Source organism: Ochotona curzoniae, unplaced genomic scaffold, assembly GCF_017591425.1.
Source record: "Ochotona curzoniae isolate NIBS_2020 unplaced genomic scaffold, NIBS_Ocur_1.0 patch14, whole genome shotgun sequence".
Taxonomy (NCBI): Eukaryota; Metazoa; Chordata; class Mammalia; order Lagomorpha; family Ochotonidae; genus Ochotona; species Ochotona curzoniae.
The window spans coordinates 976,445-1,002,426 of record NW_024466684.1 but is presented as its reverse complement, the minus strand read 5'-3'; the positions used below and the strand labels follow the sequence as shown (position 1 = coordinate 1,002,426).

Sequence of the window (25,982 nt, the reverse complement as noted above, 5' to 3'; positions counted from 1 at the left end):
AGAACAAACCCAACCTGCCCCAGTCTTAATATGGGAAAATACACAGCAGCATCTATCTCAGAATGAGCTTCTTGACAAAGAAACAGATAACTTGATTCTAGTGAACAATTTCAAGTCTGATGTGAAAAATTCTGCTGATAAATCTCTTTGCCCGGAAAAGCTAATAACTAAAAAGAGAAAAGAAATGGATGATCGGGCCATAGAAGATGAAGTCTTGGAAGAGTTATTCAAGAACAGAAAACCAGAGTTGGAAATGCAAGTGAATGTTCATAAACAAGAGGACAATGTCAATATGAGAAAAAGGACCAAGATGGATCTGGAAACAGGCAGCACTCGCAGTGATGAAACAGCACTAGAAAGAGACAAAGGATCTGTAAGTGTCTTTTAAAATTTGTGTACTGAATGATTTATTTGAAAGGCGGTGTGACAAGAAGGGAAGGATGTGGGGAGAGAGAGAGATTGCAGCCAGGTGGCCATGACAACCTGGACTTGGCAAGCTCAGTCTCAGCAATAGGAATTCCATGCAGGACTCCCCGTGGTGACATGTTGAATCCAGCCTGAGCTGGATTTCCAAAAGGTAGTTTCTAAACTATGTTGATGGTAGAACTATTCTGTGCTTTCTTTTTTTTTTTTTCTAAAATGTATGTATTTGTTTGAAAGAATAACAGAGAGGGCTGTTGAGAGAGATACCTTCCAGCTGCCAGCTCACTTGGCAAATGGCCATAGCAGTTACGGCAAAACCTGGAGCCAGGAGTTACATCCTGGTCTTCCATATTGGTGACAGGGGACTAAGTACTTAAGCTGCTCCCTTCCTAGGCGGGCGTGTCAGCAGGAAGCTGGAACAGGAGTGGAGCAGGAGGATTTGAACTGGCCCTCAGGTATGGTGTTCTGGTAACACAATGTGCAGCTTAAACCATGTTAGCACAATGCCAGCCCCTAGAACTGTTCTTTCTACTTTGGGACTTAATACAGATTCTAGTATGTCCATAGATTTACTGTGAGTTAAAATGGAAAACTTAGTGCTATTCCTGCAATGATTTTATCCTTTTTCAGTTATTTCTATTCTGTTTGAACTTTTATTTTATTTTCAATGTTATTTACAAAATTGAGGGAAATGTACAGCATGTGGGCCTCCAGTTAGGGTGGGGAGGGAGGAGGGTGGGACAGATGTATCAGTTCTTTTTTTCTTTTTTTCTCATGTGTCCACAGTGGGAAAGAAAGGAAGTCACTCCTTGCTGTCAAACTACATCAGCACCTAGGGATGGGGGCCAGTCATTTGATGAGAATTAGAGACCCCGATGTTGAGAAGCATGTTGCAAGGGTGATAACTTGAGTGGTTGTGTTAGTTCTGAGATGTTGTCAGCTTCATTGCATGAGGTTGAGAAAATTTGCAAGGTTTATCAGCTCCAAGTCTTATGAGGTCACTCCTCATCTGTCAGGCATGCTCTCAGGGCTGCCCACTGCAACAGGCCCCTGACCCCCTTCCTCAGGTAGTCTGCAGCACCCCTGCCATTGAGCAGCACACAGTAAGCCTGAGGTGTGTGCAGGGGGCTTCCCAGCCTAGTGTCTGTCCCCTGCCCCCCACTGCATGGCATTTGCTGCAAATCTTTAAAACCAATAAGATAAAATAAGCAGCTATGCTGGTACACTGATTTACATAACACTGGATCGGCATTATCCAGGCCAAGAATGCCCACCAGATATTGGCTGCTTTTCTCCCAACAGTAGAACACTTGTCTAGGTCCAAGACAATCTAGGCAATTGCCTCCTGCAATGGTAACATTCTTAGTAGCACACATTGCATCTGTGGTCTAGTTCTTCCTCCCCTCATTATACCCGCCTAGTCCAAAGTTTTCCTTCTCATTTAAAATTATATCATTTTTCACTACCCTGTCATAATAGCTATTACTTGGAAGATACCATCATTATATTTACAGTTAACCTGCAATGCAGTAGTAAATATCCATTGAACATGGGTGGACACTAACTGTACTGGGTCTCACAGATACTGGGACTTATGTTGATGCCCTGTGATTTTGATCTCTTCTGTCAGCTTTCCCTGAATGTCATTCGTTCATTTAGTTAGTTACACTGGAGACTGAACATGCAAATATGAAAGGCAATCTGATATATTATTTTTCATAGGCCTTGAGTAAGATCTCTGACCTGGTGATAGACTTACATGACACATGAGAAAGAGTATAGGTCATCCCCAAGCTTACATTCTGAGAATCCACATTGATAATTATGTGATTCTCTAAGTTACAAAATAAAAAGTTAGAGGCTGGTGTTATGGTGTAGTGGGTTAGGCCACTGCGTGCCATGTCTGCATCCCATATAGGAACTGGTTTGTCTTTGCTGCTCCTCTTCTGATCCAGCTCCCTGCCAATGGCCAGGGAAAAGCAGTGGAAATAGTTCAAATGTTTGGACCCCTGCCACCTGTGTGTGAGACTTGGGTGAAGCTCCTGGTTTCAGCCTGGCTTAGTTCTAGGCAATGCAGCTACCTGGAAAGCGAGCCGATGGATGGAAGATATCTCTCTCCTTCTCTCTCAGTAACTCTGTGTTTCAAATAACTAGATAAATGTTATTATTAAAAAAAAATAAAACCCTAGGAGAATTAGCAGGTTGGAGGATGTAGAGAAGAGGAAGGTAGGAGAAGGTTCATATATTGAATTTGTTATCATTGTGTCTAAATGAGGTTAAAATATTCTGAAGGTGATAGCAACTGGATGTATATTAAAGTAGTTATGCCTAGTCAGGTTGAAGACACGTATTTACTCGTAATAATTGGTGAGTGAAGCATTAATTTTCTTTAGTTCCTAAACATGCACTTTCCAATCTCCTTTTCAAAAGTGATGTGAATATTTATTGGTGTAACATCGAAAACTTTATATAAAATGATATATTATGCACTATATCTAAAGGGATAGTAGTTGTACTCAAAGTTTTGGAAGCTCTATATAATGTGGTTTTTGCTGTAAATTCCTAAATAACAAGTAATTTTATTTCTCCTTTTCCATCCCTTATGACTCCATTTAAGAACGATGATGAACTTCGGGAAGATGGCGAGGAGCTTCCAAAGAAGCTGTTACTGACTGACTGAATTTAGATCATTGGTGATTAGCTCCACTTACAGAAATCTGTCAGATGTAAATATTGATTATGGTCAACTGAAGAATTTCAAGAAATTCAAAAAGGTAGTTATTTTTAAGTGTATCACAAGAGGGCAGTGTTTGAAATGTTTTTCGAAATATTGTTAGAGTTAAATGGTAATGAAAGCAGTTTATGTTCAAAACTGATACAATTTCTCCTACCTAAAAGCTGAGCATAATCAGTAATGAAAGCTGTAGGCATTCTATTATTACATGCCTTTATAAAACCAAATAGAAACCCAGTCATGTATCTCTTAACAGCACTGAGATACATTCTGAGAAGACAGTTTCATCATTGTGTGATACCATGGTGTAGATCATATCACCTGACTATGTATCTAGCTGATATATTAAAACTGTTTGGAACCAGTGTCAATAATGTAAGGGTGTTATTGACCAAAAACACCATAATATACACATTACTCCATGGACACTGAATGTTGCATCAGATCTGAATTCCTGCTTATTAAGGAACTGATATTGCATAAACTTGATTAGTGCAACTCATCGGATATCACTGATTCGATCAGCGTGAGTTTGTCATCTGTTCTGGGAATTAGTTTCTTGATCCAGACCTAACACTAACAGGTGGTCTTTGCCCTCTGCATTTGATCAAAGAAGTGTAATTATTTCAGTGTCTGCCGTAACTGACATAGTGTAGCTCTTTGTCTGTGATGTGAGCGTGTACTGTTGTCATTTCTCAGGTTGATTTGTACCTGCTATGATGCTATCTAGAGGGGTCTGAACTCCGTCCAACAGGAGCAATCTCTTCTGCTTAGACGAGATCCCTCTCATATGACGCCTTTTTAGTGGTGCACTTGCTCTTTCCCAACTCACAGCTGTGGCTTGTGAATAGAAACTCAGAAGAGACGAGATTTTATTATTGATTAAGTTACCAGGGAAAAATGTGTTTGATATTGGCATAGTAGTAGCTATAAAACAGTGTAAGTAGTCCAAGTACCTAGAAAGCAGTTTGAATATATAAAAATCATTAGAAATATTGATATGCTAAAACTTATTTTTAAACTGCAAATGGTGTTCAAACCAAAATTTATTTGGAAATGGTACTGGATTGAATGAACTTGAGTGTTATCCAAATCAATAATATGGTGGTTATTGTGCTTTGTAAAATGCATTTGCACACAGAATGTTTTTAGTGCAAACTGTTCATTTGTAAATAGTTAAAAGGTCATTTAGAGTATGAATTGATCATTGCATTTGTTAGTTAAGTGTTAAAAACCGTATTACTTTGGCTGATTAACAGGTCACGTTTCCCGGAGCAGGAAAACTGCCACACATCATTGGAGGATCAGATCTAATAGCTCATAATGCTCGAAAGAATGCGGAATTGGAAGAGTGGCTAAGGCAGGAGATGGAGGTTAGTACAAGTGAAGCCCACAAACTGAGATACACTACAGATGCAAGTTTCTTAAGATTGAGCTCCTAAAGGCAACCACTGAAAACCAGAAACAAGGATAACTGGCCTGAGATGATCAAGAAACGTGAGATCTGAAGCCTTGAGATTAATCTGTACTTTCTGGATCACTTCTTTTAGAAAATTCTAATTTTTTTGTTATTAGTTTACAAAATGGTATACAAGATATGGGTTAGTGAACATTCTAATCTAAATAGAGGAAAATTAAAAAAAATTTTTTTAAAGATTCATTTATTTATTGGAAAGTTAGATATACAGAGAGGAGGGGAGACAGGGAGGAAGATCTTCCGTCCAATGATTCACTCCCCAAGTGAGTGCAATAGCCGATGCTATGCCGATCCAAAGCCAGGAGCCTCTTCTGGGTCTCCTACACAGGTGCAGGGTCCCCAGGTTTTTGGCCGTCCTCAACTGCTTTCCCAGGCCACAGGCAGGGAGCCGAATGGGAAGTAGAGCTGCTGGGATTAGAATCGGTGCCCATATGGGATCCTGGCGCGTTCAAGACGAGGATGTTGGCTGCTAGGCCATGGCGCCGGACCCGAAATAGAGGAAAAATTTTAAGCCACAGAAAAGAATGGGTGTTTAGCCTTACCTAGATTTTAATAATAAAGCAGAAACTGTGATTAAACATACCTGATCATTTATCATAGGGAATTTTCTTGAGTATTTCCCGTTTTGGAAACCATTAAAATATGGTGTGCCTACCAACAAGTGCACGATAGCTGCAGATCAGTGAGTGTTTCTGTGCTCACAACCACCATCCAAGTTAAGAACAAAACATTCCTAAGCCCTGGAGTCCAGTTTGTATTTATTTATTTTTTACAGTAAAGTGGGTAAGACTATTATTTCCACATTGCGTTTTTCCTGTATCTTGGGTAAAGGGGGAGATAAAGGGAGAAGCCCCACCCAGTCTTATACCCATCCCAGGACCCTGATGTGGAGCATGCTCCTAGGGTCTTGCTCAAGTTCTTTTGATAGTTCAACAGTTATGAATTGCTGCCAATCTCACCATTACAAGCACGATAAAATTGCTGCATAATCCACTGGTAGACCTAGTCCACCTTCGGGTCTCCGTTTGCCCAGTTTTTCACTGCCATCTTATGGCTGGGATAGTTGATTGATTTGTTCTGACCTTGTTGTGATGCCACGTATCCTCTGCAGGTTCCAGTATACTGCCATATCTTCCATTTTCAGCTGTTTACGCTCTTTATTGCTCCTTCTGAGCCTCTGAGGCAGATTGGCTCTGGCACTTGCATTCCATTGCAGACCATTGGTTCTGAGTCTGACACTTCAATTGGGGAGAGCCCGAAAGAAACTGTCTGAGGTGATCCCAGACCAGATTCTTGTGTATACTTGCAGGTACAGGGCCCGGTACAACCATTGCCCCAATAACTGGTGGTTGAAATTGCTGGGTCAATTCTGTTTCCAGCCCTGTCTTCCACTGGAACCCACTGGTGTTGCAATCCAGCCTGATTCTGCCCAGCACACCTGGAGTCCAGCTTTTATTTAATCTGTTATCCTCTCCAAGTCCAATTTGGCGTCAGTTAGATTTTCTTTCTTTTTTTTTTAATTTTTGAATCCATTTATTGAAAATTTAATTATCATTCTTTAAAGTGTATTTTGTCACTAGTATAATTTAGATGACTCCTTTTGTTATGATTTACACAAATTTGTTAACAGAGCATGAAAGTAATTAATTATAATAAGACCCAGAAAAGATCATTATACTAAATATTTAAGAATTTTCACTTGTAGTACATATTATTACATGAAGTTTCACTCTACATTCTTTAAGATCATTGGTTTTTCTTTGCTTCTAATTTTTTCTTTCTTTTTTTTATTTTTTTTCACATTTTATTATTATTGCTATCATTTTACGATACAGTTCCATATTCCCTTACCCTCTCCCCAATTCCCTTCCCCCCCAGTTCCTTTATGTCATTATTAACATATAGTTCTTCATACTCAGTCATATGTTCATCACTGCGGGCATGGACACTGGCAGAGAGTCCAGAATCCTATTGTCAAAATATAATATAAACACTTTAACTGTAAGTCCACTTTGTCTGGAAACAGAGATGCATACCACACTGCATCCTCACATCTGGTTGTTAGTCTCCATTACATAACTACTGTACATTCCCTTAAATGAAAAGTCATGATACAGAATCAACAATAGAAAGAAAAATAGAAATTTACAATGCCATGAAGTTAAATGACATGTTACTAGATATGACAGTCTTCATTACACAACTACTATGCCTTCCCTTAAATGAAGAGCCACAAAACAAAATCAACTTCCGGGAGAAAAAAGAAATTAACAACACCAAAAAGTTAAACAACATGCTGTTAAATGTATAACATGTAGCTGAAGAAGTGAAAATCAAGAACCTTCTTGAAGAAAATGATGCCACTGTATGACCTACGAGTCATTGAATGATTTAATCAGAAGAAAGTGTTTTGAAGAGATGAAACCAACAGAAAACAACAAAACCCATGTGATATAGTTCCCACTGGTCTTTGTTAGAGTGTGTCTCCTCCCGACAATAAACAGATGGGTTTTGTTTTTTAATCCAGCCTACTAATCTATGATGTTTGATTGAGCTTAAGCAATTTGCATTTAGAGTTAAATATACATAGGTGGTACTTTGGTCCTGTCATTTTAGGAATGGGTGATTCATTGATTTAGTCTTCTGTTGTCATTTTACTGAGATGTTCTTCCCATTTGCCTTTGGTTTTGGTAGGTGCTATTCCTCTTCTCTGCCAAGAGAACATCTTGAAGTATCATTTGTAGAGCAGGTTTAGAAGAGGCAAATTCTTTTAGCTTTTCTTTACTCTGGAAGAATTTTATTTCATTTTCAAAGACAAAAGAAAGCTTTGCAGGGTATGTTATCCTAGGCCGACAATTTTTTTCTTTTAGAATCTGGAATATGTCACTCCATTCTCTTCTTGCCTGTAGAGTTTCCTGTGAGAGATCTCCTGTGAGCTTAATTGGCCTTCCTTTATATGTCAATTGATGTTTTTCATGTGCACATTTAAGGATCTTTTTCTTATGTTCAATTGAAGAGAGCTTGATAATCATATGTCTTGGTGAAGATTGCTTTTGATCAAGCCTGTTGGGAGTTCTGTATCCCTCCTGGATCTTGTTTCCCAATTCTTTCTCCAGATAAGGGAAATTTTCCTTTATTATTTCATTAAATACATTTGCAAACTCAGCTTCTCTTTCTGTACCTTCTGGGACTCCCATAACTCTTATATTTGGCCTCTTAATAGTGTCTTTCAATTCTTGAATACTTTTTTAAGCCTGATCCAGCTCTGCTTCCAGCTTTTTGTTTGCTTCCCCCTGGTGACAGGAGATATCTTCCAATTCTGAGATTTTTTCTTCTGCTTGCTTCATTCTATTTTGGAGACTCTCCACTGTACTTTTAATTTGCTCTACTGTGTTCTTAATTTCTGATATTCCAGTCTTGATTTGCTTTACTGCTTCCTTAAATTCTTTGAACTCTTGCATTAACTTCTCATTTTTGACCAGAATCTTTAAAATGAGTCTTATGGATTCTGTGTCCCCTATTTTCTCAATGTTAACTCTGAGGTTGGCATAGGGTTTTGCTCCTTTGCAGGGGAGTTTTCAGTAATATTCATTGTGCCTTTGTCTCTTCTTTTGCTCTTGGTCATTGTACTTCTGGTTAGCAGAGTCTTCTCCTTGGGGCAGGTTTCTAAGCTGTGTCACCCACAGGTCTACAATGCGATTTTACTTATTGTAGTTGGTACACAACTTTTTGCTTGCAGCCACTTGTGCCACAACCTCCAGTGAGTTCCAGGTCTGGCTTCTTATGTCAGATATCCACCGTGGTCTCCACAGCCCCAGCTCTTGGCTCACCACTCTCCACCTCCTGTGATACCATGCTGAGACTGCACTATTGTCTCTGCAACCTTTCTCCCTCTTCTGGTTGGAGTGGGTTCCAGGATTAAAGAGACACCAGGTGTCCTATCTAGTTAGGTTGTTGGTGGCGCTGATCTTGTCGGAACTTGTTGGATGTTAGGTCTGGGTGCCACACGGACCTGTTTTGACTGGTACAATGCCACAGTCGGTATTATTTTCCTGCGGGACCTCAGCGAGTTCTCGCGAGCTCAGCACATGTGCAGTTCACTGTTGTCCCCTGCAGTCCCAAAGCTATTGCCACAGTGCACAAAATGGCACCCGATGTGCTACCACCACTACAGTTCTTGATCTGCTGGCCGTCAGATCCAAGGGCTACCCAGACCTGCCCCGGATGGAACCCGTAGAATGCCACGTCGTTGCAGTTCACTGAGTCAGAAATGAGCTCACCCTCCGCTCAGAGCATGCTCAGTCCTTTCCCTTGCCCTTTCCTCCTTAGGCAAAATGGCGAACAATTCAGCTCTAGGGGGCTGACTGGGCTATGAAATCCATGCTGTTCTCGCACTGCCCGCCTGGGATCTGCTGCTCTGTCTCTGCTCCTGGTCAAATCAAATGAACCAGCAGGACAGACAGTTCCCCGTCTGGGTGCACCTCCCAAGCTCCCAGTGAAAGTCCCTTCCCACCTGGTTGCTGGTGGAGTTCTGGCTGCTGGTGGAGTTTAGATCGCCATGCTGGAATATCATTCACTGCAACACCACACTGCTGTGCCCGCTGCTTTTCTGTGTCTGTCAGTACACGGGAACCCCTCTGTTGTTGTTCTGTCCTTTCGTATTTCCTGAAATATGTCCTCTCTGCTTCATTCTGGTTAAATGCTTCTCCGTCCATTTAAACGTGTCCTTACCCTATTCCGCCATCTTGATTCTCCGTCAGTTAGATTTTCTCAAGATTTTCTCACCATTTTCTCCCATGCATCCTGACCACTTTCCTACATGTTTTCTTTCTTTATATCACCGAACTTTATTTTTGGCGATATCTTTGGATAATCTCCCCATTTACAGCTTCTTTTTTCAGTTCTGGTTGGTATGTCCTCAGTCCATTGAGTTCTAATTCAGCCTAGTGTATTGTTGGATCACTGGGAGTCTGTTGCATTCTTCTGTAAATTTTCTTGTTTCCTGCTGATTCTTTTAAGTTCCTGTTTCCTTTGCCTGTGAGATCAGTACTTGGTATTTCTTGATCCTTGATCTGTTTTGCCCTTTTTTCCAGAGTATCTATTTTGGTGCTCTGATTGTGATCACTTTCCTTGGAATGTTATCTGTGTGTTTTCTTTGGATTGTAAGTTCAGTTTATTTCTTTCAGAAAAAATAAAGTTTGCATCTGTATGCCAGTCTTGCTCACCAATACGTGACCACTTTACAGTCTCTTGTGATATTTGCTTTTGGAGCATTAAGGTATATTGTATTTGGAGTCAGAAGCTTACAGTAAAATTTTTATTTCCTTCTTTTATCCGGTGCCAGAGTCGAGACACACAATGCTGTGGTCTGTCCTGTGTTTTATAGTTTACGTTTCTTTCTCCCTTTAGTGCTGAGTTCATCCTCCCCTTTGGTTTTCTTCTGTGTCCCTGCCAACATCACAGAAAGTGTGTTGTTTGTTGTCTCTCTGGTGTAAACACAGAGGGTATTGTTTGTGCCTCTGTCCAGCTCCCCTGCTCTATCTTTTGATAGTCCAATTTTTCCTCTTTCTGGATGACTTGCATGTTTGAAAGTCAGCCTTCTTCATCTTGAAAGTCAGTAGGAAATAGAGTATATACCGTTGTCGAATGTTCTCCACTTCTTTTGCTGGAGTACTCTATTCTGTTTTTTGAATATAGTTCTGCTTCATTTCAGGAGCTTCTCTATGATGGCTTTTAAAATATTTTTCTTATTTATTGGTCTCTACATTTAAGGTTTAACTTTCTTATTGCTATTGCTATCTACTTCTTTTGCATATTTTTTTGGCTTTGTATTATTTTTGTTTGAAAGGTTGATTTACTGAGAGAAGGAGAGACAGAGAAGGATGTTCTTCCATCTGCTGGTTCATTTCTCCAAATGGCCACAACATCGATAGCTAAGTGATGTAAAGGCATTGGCCCAAGAGCATCAACCCTCCTGTACTGCTTTAGCAGGCTTGAGTAGGGAGCTGGATGAGAAGTGGCACAGCTGGGACCTGAACTGGCAGCCAAAGGGATGTCAGCCCCTCACACAGAGCTTACTGTAATGTATAGCTCCAGCCCCCAGTGTGGTTTCTTAAGCTCTTTCACCATGTTAAACATTCAGATTCTGAGTGTGTGGGTTCTGTTCCTTAGTAGCTTCCTGACTTTGGACAAATGACCTAACTTCATACATTTGTTTCCTCAGTAACAGAATGAGAACATTGACAGTATCTATTTCCTATAGTTGTTGAAAGGATTAAGTGAGGCATGGCTTACGTAACATGTATAAATTGAAAGAGTGGAAACAGTGTTAACTATTTTTAATTTTACTTTGAATTTTTTTCTTTTTTAGAAGTTTTTTCTAATATAATATTTCTGTTCTTGTTTCATGATCTTACTAATTTTATTTTTTTTTTTAAGATTTTTTAAAATTTTACTTGAAATTCTGTTACATTGAGAAATCAAGATGGTGGAACAGGGTAAGGACATGTTTACACAGAAGGAGAAATATTAGCCTCTTCAAATATGCCCTGTAAATGATACTTAAAGATGTTCTCTGGACAGAGAAAATTAGTAGCGTCTATCAAAACCAAAGGAAAATGCAAAAAAAAAAAAAAAAATCCCAGTAAAATAACAACAGAAGACTAAACCAATGAACAACACATTGCTAAAACAACAGGACCAGATTCCCACATAATTTGTATTAACCCTGAATTTAAACGGCTTGAAACCTCAATTAAATATCACACATTAGTAGGCTGGATTAAAAAAAAACAAACCCATCTATTTGTTGTCTACAGGAGATGCATTTCACCAACAAAGATCAGCAGAAACTGTACCTCATGGATTTTTATTTTTTGTTGGTGTTAGCTTCTTTTCTTCAAAACACGTTCTTATGATCAGATTCTTCAGTGACTGATAGACCATACTGTAGCATCATTTGCTTCGAGAATGTTCTTGATTGACTTTTTCATTTCTTTAGCTACACAGTAGTCATTCAGTAGCATGTTATTTAACTTCATGGTGCTGATAATTTTTTTCTTCCTGTTTTTGATTTTGTTTGTGGTTTTTGATATAAGGGTATGTAAGTAACTGTGTAATGCAGATTATTGTATGCAGATGTGAGGATACAATGCAGTATGTATCTCTACTTCCAGACAAAAACGGACTCCCAATGAAACTGTTTACTATATCTTGACAATAGGATGCTGGATGCTCTGCCATTGTCCATGCCCTCAATGATGGAAATATGATTGTGTATGAAAAACTATACTATAGTAATAATATAGGAAACTCAGTGAGTGGAGAGGGAATTGAGGAAGGGTAAGGAAAATCCCAGAGTCTATGGAACTGTGTAATAAAATGATAATAATAAAAGAAGTAAAATTAAAAAAAAAAATAGAGAGTACATGTCAAGAATCATGTTCTTCATTTCTTCAGAAAGGCTCACTGAAACTTTTCATTTAAAAATAAAAGTTGTCAAGTTCAAAGATGGTGGACCACAGAGAGTGGTATAGGGTGGAATCCTGAGAGAGAGTGACCGAGATCCAGCAGAAGAACAAACCAGGTGGCATAGAATTGCAGGGAGAGGAGCGGGAAGGTCCCTGGACATCGCTGAAGTAAGAAAATCCACACAGCTTGGAGGGACAGCCAGAAAAAGAAAGGCAGCACGCCGTGTGAAACTTGGTAAGTTACGATCCCAAGCAGGGGAAGGCTAGCGTGTGAAACTTGGTAAGTTGCGATCCCAAGCAGGGGAAGGCTAGCGGGAGTCTCAGCCGATCCAAAGACAAAGGCAGTGAGATTAACCTTTACAAGTACCCACACCAGTGGGGGCCACAGACCACTGGAGTGCTGGAGACCCCAGAGGTGGCTGCGTGATTGAACATAGAGGCCACCAACCTGGGCAGAGGCAGAGGACAAGCGGGGTGGGGGGGAGGTGGGGAGAAGTCCCAACAGCATACCTCCCAACAGGGGAGCACTTTTGAGAGAGTGTAGTGGGGAGTGGAACCACACACCCTGGGGCCAGTTGATAGAGCGCCCTAACTCATGTCAGGACAGTAAACAGCTGGAAGCTCCGCCAGAATTCAGGCCCCAGAGGCAGTGACGCCACTGAACAAAGACTACCAACCCATGCAGAGGCGGCAGTCAAGCAGGGCCACAGCAGCACCCTTCCCAATAGGAGAAAACCTTTGTGAGAGTGTAGTGGAGAGTGGAGCCGCACGCACTAAATCTACCCAGACCAAACACAAGAAGTCCCAAGGCTACAAAGGCTCTCACCTACTCTCTGTCCCCGTGGGCACATGCAAGACAACACCTAACCAACAAGCTGCAGGGGAACCAGGTTGCAGAGATATAAACCCAGGGGCAAACAAAATGACCCAACACCCCACCATTGCCTACTGTCCCCAATAGAGCAAGGAGAATTACGCTTCTGCCTATACTCCATGCAGCAGTAACTGGACCACACCCACTCTAGGCTACAGCACTGAGGTCAGAGGCTGTGGACAAGCAAGTCAGAGGCTAAAATCCCAAAGCGACAAGAAACCACAACACAATGAGAAGTATCAGAAAAAGTAATGACTCAGATGAAAGATCAAGCACTTTCCCCCAAAACAACCAAAAACTAATCTCAATCTCTGAGATGCAAGATGAAGACATGGAGGAGTTACCAGATAAGGAATTTAAGAAAATAATGATAAAATTCATCAGAGACAGCGAGAAGCACTGGGAAGAGCTCAAGGAATTCAAAAACCATGTCATTGCAGAAATAAAACAAGTCAAAAATGGAATCCTCGACTTAGAGCACAAAGTTGAGAGCCTAACCAACAGAATGAATACAGCAGAGGATAGAATATCAGAAATGGAAGACAATCAGAATGAAAGCAAGCAGCTCATCAAACAGCTGGAGACAAACCTGAACAAAGCCATACAGGAAATGAAAGACAACCTCAAAAAGTCAAATATTAGAATAATAGGCCCTCCCAAAGAATGAAAAAAGAGAGGTTTGCAACGGGTGTTCAATTGGATATACAGGAGAACTTCCAGAACACTGGAAATATAAATCCAGCACAAATCCAGGAAGGACAGAGAACCCCCAACAGATTCGACCCAAAGAGATCCTCACCCAGACATGTGGTCCTCAAGCTCCCCTCCAGCAAATACAAGGAAACTATTCTAAGTACGAAGAAAAGACAAGATTACTTTCAGAGGAAAACCAATCAGAATCACAGCCAACCTCTCAGAAGAAACACTCCAAGCAAGGAGAGAATGGGGTAAAACCTTTCAAATCCTGAAACAAAACAACTGCCAACCAAGAATAATGTACCCAGTGAAGATTTCATTTGTATTTGAAAATGAAATTAAATTCTTCCACAGTAAAGAGAAACTCGAAGAATATGCCAGCACAAAACCAGCTCTAGAAAATCTCCTTAGGAAGGTGCTAAACCCAGAAAGAAAAAATGAAAACCAAAATCAAAGATGGCAAATGGGAAGACCTCCCCACTAAAGTCCATATGAGGAAAGTCAACTAATCAGAGATATTAATAGACACAAATACACACTTGCACGCTTACACACACTCATGGCAGCTCAAAATCACAACCTCTCCATATTATCTCTAAACACAAATGGCCTAAATTCATCAATCAAAAGACACAGATTAACAGAATGGATCAACAAACAGAACCCAACCATCTGTTGCCTACAAGAGACACATCTAACCAAAAAAGATGCTAAGAAACTGAAAGTGAAGGGATGGAAAAAGATATTTCACGCCAATAGATGAGAAAAAAAGGCTGGAGTAGCTGTTCTAATCTCAGATGACATAGACTTCAATGTGACAAACATCAAAAGAGACAGAGATGGACACTTTATATTGCTGAAGGGAACCTTCCAGCAGGAAGTGATTACCATTATAAACATCTACACACCAAACACAAGTGCACCCAGCTACATGAAGCAATTGCTGATGGACTTAAGAGGGGACATAGATGCACATACAATAATCGTGGGAGACCTCAACACCCCATTAACACCAATAGACAGATCAACGAAACAGAAACTTAACAGAGAAACAATAGAACTCACACAGACCATAGAACTAATGGACTTGGTAGACATTTACAGAACCCTCCACCCCACGGACACAGAATATACATTTTTTTCAGCAGTGCATGGCACCTTCTCCAGAATTGACCACATGATAGGGCACAAAGCAAGCCTCACTAACTTCAAAAAAATCGGAATCATACCATGCACCTTCTCAGACCACAAAGGAGTGAAACTGGAAATCAATAAATCAAAATGCCCCAGGAAATATGTAAACACTTGGAGGCTGAACAATGTGCTTACAATGAACAATGGGTCCGAGAAGAAGTAAAAGATGAGATGAAAAAGTTTATGGAAACCCACAAAAACTCAAATACAAAATTCCACAACTTGTGGGACACCACCAAACAGTGTTGCATGGTAAGTTCATAGCAGTTGGTGCCTATGTCAAAGCCCAAGAAAGATACCAATTACAAGAATTAAACACACACCTCCAGAAATTGAAGAAACAGCAATAAAACAACCTTACAAACAAAAGGAAGCAAGAAACCAAAGAAGGGAGGAGATAAACCAAATAGAAATAAAAAAAAAATACTATACACAGAATCAACCAATCAAAAAGCTGGTTCTTCGAGAAAATAAACAAAATAGACACCCCAATGGCCCAACTGACAAAGAAAAAACAAGAGAAAATGAGAATTAATAGCATCAAGGATGAAAAAGGCAAAACGTAACAACAGACACTGCAACCATCAAGAAAATAATCAGAGATTAGTACAAACAGCTGTACTCCAACAAATCAGAAAATCACCAGGAAATGGAAAGGTTCTTAGACTCCCACCACTTACCAAAACTTAGCCCAGAGGCAACAGAAGACCTGAACAAACCCATAACTGAGGCAGAGATCAAATCAGTGATTAAAGATCTCCCAACAAAGAAAAGCCCAGGTCCAGACAGTTTCACTACAGAATTCTACAAAACATTCCAAGCAGAGCTAACCCCAATCCTCTACAAACTCTTCAAAACAATAGAAAAGGAAGCAACCCTTCCAAACTCATTCTATGAAGCCAACATCACTTTAATCCCAAAACCGGATAGAGAACTAACAGAGAAGGAAAACTACAGACCAATCTCCCTGATGAACATTGATGCTAAGATCCTCAACAAAATTCAAGTCAATAGAATTTTTAAAAAATCAGATCATTCATCTGGACTAATAGGATTTATCTCTGGCATGCAGGGATGGTTCAACATTCAGAAATCCATAAATGTGATACACCACATCCAAAAACTGAAGAACAAAAATCATATAATAGTATCAATAGATGCAGAAAAAGCTTTCGACAAAATCCAACACCACTTCATGCTAAAAACCCTAACCAGGGTAGGCATAGAAGGAACAATCCACAACATAATCAAAGCAATATACGAAAAACCCAATGCCAGCATTATACTGAATGGAGAAAAACTACAACCCTTTCCACTGAGATCTGGAACAAGACAAGGATGTCCGCTATTACCACTGCTATTCAACATAGTTCTAGAAGTACTTGCAGAGGGCATACAACAAGAAATCTAAGGAATTCAAATGGGTATTGAAGAAGTTAAGCTTTCACTATTCGCAGATTATATGATCCTTTTTTTTATTATTAAAAACCTTTTCTTTAATTTACATGATCCTTTACATAGAGGGACCAAGAGACTCAATACAAAGACTGCTAGAACTTGTACGAGAGTTTGGTAGAGTGGCAGGGTACAAAATAAATAAAAATCAACAGCCATAGTGTATGCAAACAGCCACAAGATGGAAATAGATCTAACCAACAGGATACCATTCAAAATAACAGAGAAGAGTATGAAGTATCTAGGAATAAACCTAACCAAAAATGTAGGAGATCTCTTTGAAGAAAACTACAATAAGCTTAAAAAAGAAATTGAGGAAGACTTCAAAAGATGGAGAAACATCCCATGCTCCTGGATAGGTAAAATCAATATCGTCAAAATGTCCATACTACCAAAAGCAATATACATTCAACGCAATCCCAATCAAAGTACCCAAAACATTCTTCATAGAACTGGAAAAAATGATACAAAGGTTCATCTGGAAACACAAAAAACCACGAATAGCTAGAACCATCCTGAAGAATAGGAAGTTAACAGGGGGAATCACAGTTCCAGACCTCTGGACATACTACAGAGCAGTGGTTATCAAAATAGCCTGGTACTGGCACAGAGCTAGGTGGATCAATGGAACAGAATAGAAACAACAGAAGGGAACCCACGCAGATACAGCCAAATAATCTTTGACAAAAAGACAACAATCCAAGCAAATGGGAAGGTCTCTTCAATAAATGCTGTTGGGACAACTGGTTAATAGCCTGCAGAAACAAGAAGATAGACCCACATCTTTCACCATACACTAAGATCAAATCTAAATGGATAAAAGACCTAAACCTACATCCAGAAACCTTCAAACTTTTGGAAGAAAATGTTGGAAACACCCTGCAAGATTTAGGTGTAGGCCCTGACTTCCTAAAAAGAACACCAAAAGCAATAGCAGTCAAGGCCAAAATAAACAAATGGGACCTCATCAAACTAAGAAGCTTCTGTACAGCAAGGGAAACTACCAACAAAGTAAAAAGGCAACTCACAGAATAGAAGATCTTTGTACACTACATAGGTGACAGTGTGCTAATCTCCAGAATATACTATGTTCTCCAGAACAACCAAAACACCAAACCACTCAAGAAATGGGCACGGGAAATGGGCAGACATTTCACAAAGGAACAAACCCAAATGGCAAACAAACATGAAAAAATGCTCAAGTTCCCTGGCAATAAGGGAAATCCAAATCAAGACATCAATGAGGTACCACCTAACGCCAGTAAGAATGGCTCATATACAAAAAATCACCTATAGTTCTTGTTGGCGAGGATGTGGGGGAAAAGGGAACACTTCTCCAGTGCTGGTGGGAGTGCAGGTTGGTACAGCCCCTATGGAAATCAGTATGGAGAACACTCAAACAACTGAAAATCTGCATACCATATGATCCAGCAATAGCACTTCTAGGAATATATCCAAAACACCTGTTACACGAGAAACCAACATGCACCCCCATGTTCATAGCAGCACAATCAATAATTGCAAAAACTTGGAAGCAACCAAAATGCCCATCAACAGAAGACTGGATAAGAAAGCTATGGTTCATCTACTCCATGGAATACTACTCAGCTATTAAAAAAAAAAAAAAAAAAAAAAAAGAAATGCAGTTCTTTGTGGCCAAATGGGCCCAACTGGAAACCATAATGCTAAGGGAAATGAACCAATCCAAAAAGGTCAGATACCACATGTTTGCCTTAATTTAAGTTGAAATGCTATTAATTTGAAAAATAGTACCTGTAAATTGTAATATTATTCCAACCTCTAACAGCCTGTAACACATGCCATAAGATATTGTGATGTAATCAATGAACCAGCAATCAGTGTAAGTCAGACTGTTCATGATCTACATCAAAGAACTGTAAAACCTAACACACTTTTAAGACCCTATGCTTCTCGGTAATGGGGCGGGAGAGCAGAGAAATCTTCCATCTCCCTAGAATATGTGAGGAAGACGTGAAGTATAACCTATCAAGAACATAACAGGTAACTTATAGACAACAGACTCAAATCAGCATTAGACATTAGTACATTAGTAAAACTACAAAGACATATGGGGGAATCGAGTGATCCTGACAACCTCTTAACAGGAGGTCATATGCATAGAGCGGGGGGAGGGGGACCCCAGAGTGGAGCAGGTGGACAGCAGGAGGCTTGTATCCCAACCTTGGAGACACCTGGATCCACACCAAGGACTATTGTTACAGGCACCAAGGACTAAATCTCAATGGCCAAGGAGACCACTGGGAATTGGAGTGCCTTCGGAGACCGAGAACTGTGAGGTCATACACCCCCACTGGGATCTACCACATGGGTTGGAAGAAGCCCAAATCCTTCCTCACAGGATCCAAGTTCATTGGAACAACAGCCAGGAAACCTGAGTGATCTGTAGACACAGAAGAACAGTAAACTTCCTTCAGGTCCAGGGAGAGGCGGTTTCTCTGGTCCTTACTTAGTTCCAATTTTGGATCCCCATCCTCTCTTGCAATGACCATGAGGGTCACTCCATAGGCCCGTCCCCAACAAACAAACAAAATTAGAATAGACAGAGAACAACAAGGAAAGCTTAGAACCAGACAGGAAACGGTCAGCATGGATTCACATATACCTTACTAGGTAGGACACAGAGATTAGATACTCCTCACTGGGGAATGGAAGATTTCTCTGCACACCCCTCCTAAACCAGTTCTACACCTCAGCTGTAGGTATATGCCTTGCTAGAGAAGAAGTCAGTTTGGACTATCCTGAAATCTGCCAAGTTCAGTATAATTATGCTTCAACGCTCTAGACTGCTAAATACTAAAATGAGGATAGACATAGTACCCTATAGCCATTCAGGATGTGGTTAAGAACTTGCATTTTATAACATATTGGTTACTCAATACCATGACAATTAATTCCATAATGTTGTAAATTGTTGTTGATGTTATGTTGGGGCTTTTAATTGATCAGGATGATATTCTGCCAGCTCTACCTTCAGACCAGAGATGATCTCCCCAAGAAACCATTGAATATATCTGGACAATTAGCTGCTGGACTCTTTCCCTGGTATATCCTAGCAGTGAAGGAATCTCAACTGAATTTGGTCTGTCATACTGCAACAAGGTGGAGGAATCCACCATGGGAGGAGGGTATGGAGAGGGGTTGGGGGAATCCCAGAAGCTATGAAACTGTGTCACATAATGCAATGTAACTAATAATAATAATAATAAAGAAATTAATAATTCCCCCCAAAAATCTGCTGCCACCCCTGCCAGCAGCTAGACATGCACCTGCCAGAAGTGGGAGCATGCGTGTGCAGGAGACCACGGGGCTGTTCATTGCAATAATTCCTCCACATGATGGAAAAATGTAACTCCTGCAACAGGGGAAGAGGTAAATTGTATTGTATCCACATAGGCGTGGAGAGGTTTACTCCTGTTTACGGATGTCATGTCTTTATTTAATGTTAACGTCAATAAGCCATTTGTATTAATGATTTCTTTTTAAAGATTTATTTATTTTTATTGGAAAGGCAGATATGCAGAGAGGAGGAGAGACAAAGAGGAAGATATTCTATCTGCTGATTAACTCCTCATGCAGCCGCAAAGTCTTGAGCTGAGCCAATCTGTAGCCAGAAGCCAGGAGCCTCCCCTGGTTCTCCCACGTGGGTGCAGGTTCCCAAAGCTTTGGGCCATCCTGGACTGCTTTCCCAGGCCACAAGCAGGGAGCTGGATGGAAAACAGGGCTACTGGGATTAGAACCAGTACCCATATGGGATCCTAGCACATTTAGGTGAGGATTTTAACTGCTACGCTATTGTGCCAAGCCCCTCCTTTTTCTTTTTTTAAGTGAGCAAGACCAAACTGTCGATCATTTGGTACTCTGAGGTGGTAAAGTAGAAGAGCTGCATTCTGGGATCTGGGGAGTTTCATATCAGACGGCACAGATGCTGATAGCCCCAAGTGAGTTTCCAAAGGAGCCAGGGGGCGTGGGCCCTTGTGTAAGTGAGCAGCTCTAGTTTACTACAAAGGAGGAAACACTCCATCAAAGGAAACTTGTGTGCTGTCAAATGGGCTGCACCATCAGGGCAACAAAAGGACAGATGAATAAATATGTATATACAGTTTATCTAGGAAATAGATATAATAAGGCTCATTAAGTAGAAGTCCGGTAGCCTTTTGCATGCACCTGGAATGCTTCCTGACACCTGCAGTCAAGGAGGGGAGCTGACCAGATGTTGACATTCCCCAGCAGCAACTTGACAGGTGCAGTAAGAGCTTTACTTGGCTTGTGGTTGTAGGGAACTCAAGTCCAAGATTAGGCAGTCCCATGGTTTGGCCTCCCACAAGGGTAGTAGATGGCCCAGGGAAGACTGCAGGGGGAGCCAGGCAGCCAAGCCAGTGCCTGGAACCCACTCTGCGACAAGCACTACAGAGGGCCTTCAGCCCTCCCACTAGGCCCCACCCTCCAAGGGCTCCCCCAGGTCACCTTAGCATCACCCCCTGGTCCAAGCCTGTGCACATGGTGCCTGGGGACTGTGTGAGGTAAGAAGAGTGGAAAGGAAAGGCAGCAGTTGTTAGACCTGGAGCAGGAGGTGCTGATTCTTGTCCAGCATGGTCCTTTGGTGAGGTTTCACTGTTGTATCCTGATAATTTGTGTATTAAAAAAAAGTGGGGCCCAGCAAGGTAGTGTAGTGGTTAAGGTCCTTGCCTTCCACGTGCCGGGATCCTATATGGCCATCGGTTCTAATCCCGGTGCCCTTCCTTCCCATCCAGCTCCCTGCTTATGGCCTGGGAAAGCAGTTGAGGATGGCCCAAGACCTTGGGAACCTGCACTTGTGTGGGAGACCTGGAAGAAGCTCCTGGCTTCGGATTCACTCAGTTCCAGCCGTTGCGGTCACTTGGGAGTGAATCATTGGATGGAAGGTCTTCCCCTCTGTCTCTCCTCTCTGTGTATCCACCATTTCAATGAAAATAAATCTTTTTTTAAAAGCTCTTTAAAAATTGTATAGAAATGTGTGAGGATATTCAGAGAAGTGTCCAGAAAGCCATTTGATCATCGACTATGGACCATGATGTAATGGTTCATCTCCAGTCTGTCCCCCAAGGGCCTCTGTAAAGGTACGGGGGTGGAGGGGATGGGGAGGATGGTGTGTGTGTGTGTGATGGACACACCTGTGTATAGTGTGTGAGTGAAATGGACATACCCGTGCCCCCACCACCTTCATCCACTAATTATCTGCATCACTGCTCTTCCCCTGGCCCTGGTCTCCTCCGCACACTGTCTGCTGACTGCCTAGCCCCTAGCTGCATAACTAGGGAGATGACTCAAGTGGCCCTGACCAGGCTGATTGCTCCATCCCATAAGCTCGCTCTGTGGCACCACCTTTGTCCCTTCTCCCACATCGATTGGTAGATGAGATGTCAGGCTTCTGACTTTGGAGCTGCTCAGCTCTGGCCATTGTGGCCACTTGGGAATTGAGCCAGTAGATGGAACGTCTTTGCCTCTGTCTTTACGCCTTCTCTTTGATCTCCATCTCCGTCTCTCCTTTTCTCCATAAATCCACATTTTCATTATAAATAAATGAATCTAAAAAAAAAAGTTACAGAGAGAGAAATCTTTCATGTGCTGGTTAACTTCCCAAATTCCTGGCTGGACCCAGGCTGGGCAAAAGACCAGAGACTTCTTCCTGGTCGCTCATGTGGCTCAGGTGCCCAAACACATGGCCCACCCTTGTTGCTTTCCCAGGCCATTAGCAGGAAGCTGAATTGGAAGTGGACAGCCAGGGCATGCATTGGTGCCCATTTGGCATGCTAATGTCACAGGCCATACCTTAAAATGCTGTGTCCCACTCCCCCTGTTCTGCCCCTTCTTGCTAAGCCTCAGGAACAGCATTAGCTGGGGCTTCAAGGTTTCCTTAGCTCCCTGTGCACATCGTGATCTCCCTAAGCCCCACCCCAGGGAGTGGGACTCCCTGACACCTTCCTGAATCCTTCCCCAGAAAAATAGGAGACCCCTCCCCAAATAATCTCATCTGCACAAAGGGCCAGCGGTTCTATAGCAAGCCAGGACATCACAGCAGGTCTGGTTTTGCAGGTTGTCAGGTGGCTTGGTGTACCCTGCTAGAATGGGCAGCAGTGGGAACCAAAGGATAGTAGGGACCCTGTGCCTGCCATTTGGGCTGGTTATGCCCATGAATAGGGAGGCACTTCTGAAAACAGAAGTGAGGTTGAAGGGCTCATGTCTATCTTACCTGAACATGGTTTGAGCATGTGGCTGGCTGCCTACAAGGGCCTGGGCTGGTATCCAGCCCAGATGGAGAGATCCACGGAACAGGTGCACATGGAGCTGTGGGCCCTTACACATTCCCCAGTGTCCCCTTGCCACAGCCCCAGTCCACATCTTCTAGTGCTGGATGTGCTTGGGATTCACTCTGGAGTATCTGGCTTCTGACACCTTGCCAGAAGAAGACAAGTGTGTTTTGGCAGGGGAGTGGGCAGCCTCTCTTCATTCTGAGTTCATTTAGGCTACAGAGTATGGCACCCCAGTCCCTTGGGCCCAGAGCGGCGCTAAACTGGGTTGCTTTGCACTGGCAGCTGAGTCACTGGCGAATGGGAACCGTGTAGCCAGAGCTGTGGGTGGGCAGACAGGCATGCAGGTGTGCCCCATGCACTGTGTCCAGCCACTGCACAATACCATGTGCTCCATGTACAACAAGCACCACAATTTCAATCGGCCTAAGGGCTGCTGGGCCTGCAACTGGGAACTGTGTCCAGGCTGCTGGCATGCTGACCCCTGGTTTCAGGTAAGTCCCCAGCTCTGGGCTGTGGCTGGGCGTCCCACCTGGCCATGCCCTGGAATCCCTGGGGTAGCATGCCTGGGGTCACCCATGGGGCAACATCCATTCGCATGCATGGTTGGTGCTACACAGGTGTACACAGGAGAAGAAGGAATTTCGCTGCGCTGCGGGAGTCCTGCTCCAGGATTAGCGCTAATGGCATCCGGAATTGCAGGAGGATGAGGGGGGACAACTGGATGGTCAGGGCCACTGTGGATAAGGAAGGCCCTGAGCTCATTTCAGAAGACCAGATAAGCCTGCAAAGAGCCATCGTGAGTGGGCAAGCTCTGACCTGCACTCTGCCCCTGGAGCCCACCCAGTCTCTTTTGTGTCACAGGAGGTGAGACAGGGCTGTCACAGCCTCTTCCAGCTCTCCAAGCTGAGGACCCTGCCTGGGAGATGAGCCCTGAACAGGGATTCTGCCTGTGACCTGTGGCAATGGCACCCAGGAATGGTCAGTGCTTTGCCACACCTCAGAAGACAACTTTGGCATCTGCCAGGAGGAACGGACCCAAGAGAGTAAGAACCTGCAGGCTTGGCTCTGCCCCCATAAGACTCTCCTGTTCTGTCCCATCCATCCACCCCCGACTCCAGAAGCAGGCAGCAGCTGAGGCAAGGGCGCTGTGCAATGATTTGGGAAGTTTTGACTCTTTCTGAAACTGGCTGTCCTCCTCATGCTGATCCAAAGCCAGGAGTCACAGGCTTCTGGGTCTCCCACGTAGGTGCTGAACTCTCAGCAACATGACTTCTAGTGGCCACCAGGTGCTGCATCTCCAGGTCTCAGGGGCCCCAATGGCTGCATAGGGTACAGGGTGAGGCCCACTGCCCTGTGTGCCCACCCAGGAGGCAGCTTGGCTGCACAGACCCCTGTAGCCCCAGTGTCCTTGGTGGCTTCTGCCTGGAATGCAGGCCCACACACAAGCTCAGCTGTCTGCACCCCCACAGGGCAGACAGGTTCCTGGGGCCCAAGAGGACAGTGGGTGCTCCTGACTCAGGGTTTCTCAGGGTGTGGGGGTCACGTGGAACATGGTACCTGTGTTATGGTCCTTGGGGTACTGGCGGCTGAGCACAGAACAAGCTCTGCTGATGTATGCACCCACGTGCCCGGCCTGATGCAGCCACCACAGACCCCAGCCTCAGGTGCTGGGCGACCACGAGCTCGGACCTGCACACTTCAGTCCGGGCAAGCCCATTGTCTATGCTTTTCCAACAGCTTTGTTCCTTCAGAGAAGGTTCGCTTGTAGATGAGGAGTGTCCCTGAGGACTGGTCCCGCTGTGTGGAGGAGACATCCCAGAAGCCTGGGGTTTCTTTTCCTGGGGACTGCATCTGGGCACCCTCTGGGAACCTGGGCGTGGATGTGGAGAGGCCATGTCTCACTCATCCATCTGCTTCTCTTGGGCTTGGATCCTGAGAGCCACTGCCAGGTGCCTCAGGCCCCAGGGTTTGGGCATCTGGCTCAGGCAGAATGGGGTCCAGTGAGGTCTTGGGAGTCAGGGTGGGGAAGTGAAGGGCCTGGTGTCTGTCTTTGAAACAAATACATATATCATTTTAAAAAATATAATGCTGTTGGGCCTGGTGGATAGCATGGTGGCTAAAGTCCTTCGTTGAATGTTCCAGGATCCAATATGGGGCACCTGTTCTAATCCTGGTGGCCTCGCTTCCCATTCAGCTCCCTGCTTGTGGCCTGGGAAACGCTCGGGCACTGTCCAAAGTCTTGATACGTGCACTTGCATGGGAGACCAGGGATAAAATCCCTGATCTGGCTACAGATTGGCTAAACTCAGGCTATTGTGGTTGCTTGGGGAGTGAACCATCAGACAGAAGATCTTCCTGTCTCTCCTCCTCTCTGTATATCTGACTTTCCAATAAAAATTACTAAATCTTTTTAAAAAATATATAATGCTGTTGAACTTTGTCTATCCATCACTTATGCTACACATACAAGGATATGCATCAATTTTAGTAGTTTTCGAAAATGTTTAGAAAGCATTTTCATCTCATTTTTCTAGAAACTTCAGAAGCAGCAGCCTCTACACCAGCATGGAACCATTTGAACACTGGATACAAAGCAGGGGCTAAAGGGGAAGAGGTGAGTCTCTTAGAAGCCCTAGTTTAAGGGAGGGGCATCCTTGCTCCCTCTATCCACCCATGATCCCAAAGGGAACAATTTTGAAGCCCAAGTGCCAAGTTCCTGGCTGCACTGGACCCAGATTCTTGGGGATCTCCCCCACTGCCCTACCTGCTTCCCTGGAGGCTAGGGCACTGCCGCCTACCACAGAGCCCTGGCCAGCATGCCAGGCACAGACACAAACAACCTGCACCTTTTGTGCCACTGTCCTCCCAGTACTCTGCACACTGCTGTAGACAAAACTCACCCTACTGGGAAACTCCTTGCCTCCTGGGGCTGCATCTCCTTGGGACAGGGCTTTGTTTTGTGGCCCTGCAGCCTGCCCTGCACTGGGGCAGTCCCAGTTCAGGAGGACAGGAGGCCATCTTCCATGAAGCTGGAGAGAAGGGGAGATGGCTGGGTGAGGACATGAGGCTGTCACAGACAGTGGGGAAGCAGACTAGTGACTTGGGGGTGCAGAGATGGGAGCACAGAGGCAAAAAAGAAGGGGAGCGGGTGTCTGCCCCCCTAAAGAAAATGGCCTACACTAATCCACAGAACATATCTACTAAACACAGACAGATGAACTACAGGAAGGACTGAAGGGCAAAAGACAAAAAGGAAGCAAAACAATAAAAACACAGAGACAAATCAATAGAAAATAATTTGCAAAAGAGAAAAGTGCAATCCAACAAT

The 25,982-nt window shown here is 43.1% G+C and overlaps 1 long non-coding RNA gene across 1 annotated transcript; it reads left to right on the top strand.

Annotated features, from left to right (window-relative positions):
• The first annotated feature begins 503 nt into the window (after positions 1 to 503).
• On the top strand, positions 504 to 22,666 carry LOC121166454. The gene is made up of 5 exons (XR_005885413.1): positions 504 to 577; positions 3,041 to 3,197; positions 4,417 to 4,530; positions 19,726 to 19,733; positions 22,656 to 22,666. It is a non-coding gene; the product is annotated as an uncharacterized LOC121166454 (long non-coding RNA).
• Positions 22,667 to 25,982: the final 3,316 nt, after the last annotated feature.